The following is a 6,000-nucleotide window of genomic DNA, read 5'->3' on the forward strand; positions in this document are numbered from 1 at the left end:
ACATGAGCCCGGTGAGGAAACACTATCACAGGGAGCCGTCTGCACCGGGAGCCGCTCACAGACCGCAGCCTCCAGGCTGGGCACACAGCAGGAGGGAGGCAAAGAAGCCCCCCAGCCAGGCTGAGAGGACCCCAGAGACCCAGCAGCCACGGTCGATCACAGCCCCGGTGCAGAGAGCGCCCTCCGAGGAAACACTGGAGATATGACACAATAGGATATATACAGGATAAAAAGATATAATAAATAAGAACAGGATACAATATAAATATAAATATAAATAGAGTAAGAAGATAAAAAATGAATAAGAATAAAATCAATAAATATTAGGTAAAGCCTAAATTAATAATATCAATAGAATAACCGGATAGAATAAATAAGCATAAAATAAATAAACGTTAGGTGAAAGCTAAATTAAAAAGGTGGGTCTTGAGCCTGTTCTTAAAAACATGTACATTCTCTGCGGCCCTGAGCTCCTCCGGCAGGCTGTTCCACAGACGAGGACCATACCACTGAAAAGCTGCCTCTCCGTGAGTATGTGTCCTGACTTTAGGGACAATCAAAAGGCCAGTACCAGAGGACCTCAGGGTCCGCGAGGGTTCGTATGGTAAAAGCAGATCTGAGAGATAAGAAGGCCCGAGACCATTAAGACATTTAAAAACCAGTAAAAGAACTTTACAATCGATCCTGAAACACACGGGGAGCCAGTGCAGCGATTCTAAAACCGGTGTAATGTGGGCCCGCCCTCTGGTCTTCGTCAGCACACATGTGGAGCATGTTATCTGCCTCTCACCTGTGATCAGCATGCATGTTTTTCCTGTTCTGTGGGAATACCCAGAGGGAACGCACACTAAAGACCAGCCCTTTGAGGGCAGGGCTCATACCAGGAACCTTTTGGCTGATAGGTGACCATGGTAACCACAGCACTGCAACCTGCCACCCATGTGAACCTCAGTAAAGCCAAATCCAGTCCACGAAAAATAAACACGACCACCATGAAACTTCAGAGCGTTGCCAGACAACGCGCTTTTGTGTGTATGGGAGTGTGCGGGAAATACCTGCCTTGATTGACATCACTGAATGAGGCGTGTCCTGGGAACATCAGCCCACTTACTTTATTACTAGTATTACTACAGTTATTATTTTTATTTTGTTCTCAATAATTGGTTGTCGATTTGTGACCATAAGCAGGCACGCTGCAGTGTTCCTGAGTCTGAGAGCAAGCCGGGGCAGATCTGTAAGTGTGAGAGGAAAGCTTAGTCCCATTAAGTCCAACTTAACGAGTTTAATATTTAAATATTCTTCAATAAAGAAAATGCTTTCTTACAAAATCACAAACATATTGTATCTTTTGGAAAGTATCTCACAAATCAGCAGCTGTCTCTGCGAAACAAACATCACAATGTGTAAAAGCTACAATTTTCAAAATAAAAGCTTTAAAACTGGTCGTTGTTTGTTCAGTTGACCTTTCTTAATATTATGCTCTTATCTGTTTTCCATTTAACTGGACTGCCAGGATGATCCTGCCCCAACTTGTCTCACCAGCGTAGTTCAGGTGCTGAATCTAGAACCGGTTCCACACATTTTCCCACAAAAACCGCTGGCATAGCACCACAAAACTTGCTATTCCCAAAGTTTGAATCACAACTGTCAGTGGCTATATGAGGGGGGAATGCAAAAAACTCACTAATCCAAACCTGCCTAGTAAAAAACTCCAACTTCTGTGAACTTTGGTTCTCAAAATTGTCACATTGTCACAGATGCAGTGGTGGAAATGAGGAAAAACTGGGTTCAAACAGTCGTCTTACGATTTTAGAAGAGACCTGTTGCAGGGTTTGGGAGGGAAATTAACATTTACTGTTGAAAAATCAGACGTATCAGAAAAATGAGACGCAAACCAACCACAACGAGACACAGACATCGTAAAAGAAAGACGAAAAATGACTACAGACAAAATGAAGAGCAGTATGGGAAGCAACCAAAAAGAGACAGAAAACAATTATAAAAGGCGCAAAATGGCAGAAGAGACACCAAAAAGAAAAAGAAACTGTGCAAAAAGAAGTGCCACGATGACTCAGACAAAGCAGCCACAAAGAGACACAAACTGTCTGCAAAGAACAACCACAGAAAGATCAGTCACAAGTTCCAATACTGAAGAAATCTGAACAGGTGGCAAAGAAGAAATTACAGCTCTAAAAATACACACAAGAAAAACTAAACACAAAAATATGGTTTGCTAAATATGAGCAAAGACGCCAGACACAAAACAACAACAGAAATATTGCAACACAACCACAAAGCAAGACGATAGCAAGACTGCCACAAACTAAACATAAAGTAACAATGTCCACGGAGACACAAACTGACTGCAGAGAGCAGTTGCAAGAAGATGAGAGGCAATAAACATACAACAAGACCAAAAAGAAATGTGGAAAGATCATGAGACAAAAAAAACCCCCACAAAGAAACTGAAACACAAAGCAACCACAAAGAGAAAAAAGAACACAATCACAAAAAGCTCTAAAAAGTCAACCATGAAGAAACTGAAAGGACACTAACAACTAAAGGTGGCTCACAATGGCAACGAGCTTCAAAAAGGAAAATGACATGAAAGACACAACTGCAAAAACACACAGAAGCAGAGACAACAAACAAATTCCAACAGCCAATTGCCAAAAGTCCAACAAAAAGACTCAAATTGATCAAAAAGAAATGTTAAAGGACAACGAAGTCCACCAATCCAAGCAGATGACAAAGCCACAGCAAAAAAGTGGAAAATGGTAAAGAAAAGATGCTCAAAATGTCCAATAAATAAGTAAACTGGGAATAAAAACCCCTAAAGCATGAAGTTGACGGTGCTGTGTAGAACAAAACTATAACAAACAGACACAAAAACACATAAAATTAAAGGAAGGAAACATGAAGAGAACCAAAATGACTCCAGAGTGATGTCGAACAACACAAAGAGACTCTTCTTTACAGGAGGGGAAAGTGGCCCGTTACACACCCCCCCTTTTTGTTACCAATCCAAAACTCAAGCACTGCTCTCATGGACAGTTTAAAATGTTCTTAGACCAGGATATCTGTCTGTGGGTAACAGAATCACTGCTTTAGACTCCAGACAGGAAAAAGGGAGGAAATGCAACAAGAAGACAAAAGAGAAGTTGCACTAACAGAAAATGTTTGAGCAATAAACTCGCACATGATGAAGATTTTTTATCATGCATAGGAACATAAATTTGGTGCAAACTATTAAAGGACACAGCAGAAAACCTTGCAGTAGAGTGTTTCACTGCTTGCACAACAGCTCACTCATGGTTCGGAGGGCGTGTCCTGCAGAACTCTACCTGACAATCTGTCAGTGGCTGCAGAGAGTAGTGACAGCAGGGCATGTGAAATCACGGCTGAGCTTTTCAGGCATGCGTTTAAGCATTCGACCTGGAGACAGCTTCGGGGGTGGGAGGGTGGGGTCACTGCAGCCTGGGGTTCGAGTGGGTGGAGCTACACAGGCTGAAACACGAAAGATTCCCCGGAACCCGACAGGTCAAAGAACACCAGGAGTGAAAACGCAAGGAGGAGATTTGTGTTGTTGTTAGGAAAAGTCTCCGAGCCAGGCTTCAATAAAGTAAATACAACAACATCCTCAAAAAATTGTGGGTTTTAAAAATAGTTTAAAATCTTCCAAAATGAACTAAAACTATCAACAGAATGTGAAGAAGCAGCTGTTAAAGTGGAGTAAACCAGGGCGGGGCTGGTATAATACCAAGATGTCCCAAAAGATGGAGCAGTGGAATCTTTATTTAATCAGTTAAGTCGTTAAACAAATGTTTTTATTTGCAACTGTGGCAAAGGTGAAGGAAGTCGGGGTAAACAGAAACATCATGACACACCTGGGGGTGAAAACTGCTACTAAATTAGTTACAAAAATCTCCTTTGAAGTGACCTTCAGCTGGCGGCTGAATGAGATACCAGCAGCAGCCAAGATGGTGCTGGTGGAGTGAGTTCAGACATTTGGGTGAATGATTCAGACGCTGAGTGTTAGGTGTGGCTGTGTGCAGGCAGGAATAGGACCCAAGGTGCAGACTCTGGAGACAGACGTGAACTCAAAAAAAGGCTTTAATTTAATACTCAAAATATAACAAAACTAAAAAAAACTCAAAACAAACTTAAACTAGAGAAATGACAAAACACACAGCTAAGAAAACAGTAGATCGCGACACGGACACAGAGAAACACAGGGCTTAAATACACAGAGGGAGCAATCAGGGAATGAATAACAGGAGGGAAACACAGCTGGGGCAAATCAGAACTGACGAGACCAAAGAAGCGTAAACTGAACACACTGAGAAAAGACAGAGACCTTCAAAGTAAAACAGGAAACACATAACACAGACTGAACAAAGACACAGCCTCACATGTAGGCACTACAGAGGGAACAGAGACGTGGGACCAGGGCAGACACAAACACTGACTGGACACGGGGATATAGGAACTAAGGATACACAGAGACGCGAACTAGACAAGGGGATGCAGGTGATAGGGGAGACAGAGCAACTAAAGAAGACAGAGACATAAACCATAAGACAGAACTCAAAGAAACCAAAAACTAGAAAATATAAATAATATCATAAACTCAAAAACCCTGGGTCAACGACCCAGGCATCCTAACACTGAGTGATACCGAGGACACGGTTAGAGAGTCAGCTGTGAGGAAACATGAGAGACAAGCGCTGGGGTTAGCCAGCAGGCAGTGAGTGCACTGAGTGAGGAGACAGTGACGGATGATTCTCTCCAAAATGAAGCAACAAAAATTCAGAAACGCTAAAATCTTAAATCACCTGAGCATCGGGCCAAAGCAAAACTATGGGAAGGAAACTGCAGCGAGGTGCGTCTGTGCAATGACCAGCTAGCTTAGCAGCTGATTATTTAGCACTCCAGTCTCTGGTGTGGAGATTTCTGGTGTCATCACTAACACTATTCAGGATCTGTGTGGGCACACAGGCACAGACTAAGATTCAGGACCCTTAGCATCAACATGTTCAGTTCCAGATGCACAGTAATCATATAATGTCATAGATTGTGTGTTTTGTGTGTGGTGTGTACTGAATGAGGCCAGTAAAGTCTACTCTGCTCTTTTTCTAGCCCCAGGCGATGGGGGCAGCCACAAAACGGGAATGGAGCTTCAAAATGGTTGATTATGAGCACCAGGGTGGCTCCATGTGCATCTTTTATATACAGTCTGTGGGAGTTATTGACGAGGCAGACGATTCTGCCACTCGAGGTAGCAAAAAGTAAAACGAAGGCAGACAGTTACCACACACCCTTTGTTTCTTCTACTGTTTTTGATAAATACACGCAGAACTGCTCCTTACTATTTCTTTCTGTATTCATTCCTTCAGTCTTTGTTTTTATGCTGAAAAATAAATAAAAAGTATTGAAGTTTTAACAATTTTTAAAAATGTTTTTAAAAATACAGATCAAGCGACACAACACGAAGCGTGATTTATGGAGTTTGTTGCGCGTGTTGTGCATTTTTCTACAAAATAAAGCAGTTTTATGCAAAAAAGAAATACTTTTCACGCAGATGGTTAGAGAGTCTTCAGGATATACCCTGAGAAGCTTCTGTTTGACATCTTCTGAACGATCTGAAGCTTTCCTCTGCTGCTGGTCCGGAGGCACAAACTGGGACCAGCCGAAGCAGAGAGGCCGCTAATGTCCCCACTTAAGTGTCCCTTTGATGTGACATTAGGGCAGAAATGGGTCTTGGAAAAGTCCCATGTGGGCTCTATGAAAGCCGCTCTGGCAGCGGACACACAAAAGGGCAGGGCCCCTCCTGTGTGTGCTGACATTTAACGCTTGAGGGTTTTTCTTGTGTCTGAGCTGATTAGCGCTAAAATAATACAGGAACAGTCAGCTGTGTCAATGTGTCTTCTTTTCACCTTTGCACTGAAGGTGTGTGTGTGTGTGTGTGTGTGTGTGTGTGTGTGTGTGTGTGTGTGTGTG

This window comes from Astatotilapia calliptera, chromosome 9 (assembly GCF_900246225.1).
Source record: "Astatotilapia calliptera chromosome 9, fAstCal1.2, whole genome shotgun sequence".
NCBI lineage: Eukaryota > Metazoa > Chordata > Actinopteri > Cichliformes > Cichlidae > Astatotilapia > Astatotilapia calliptera.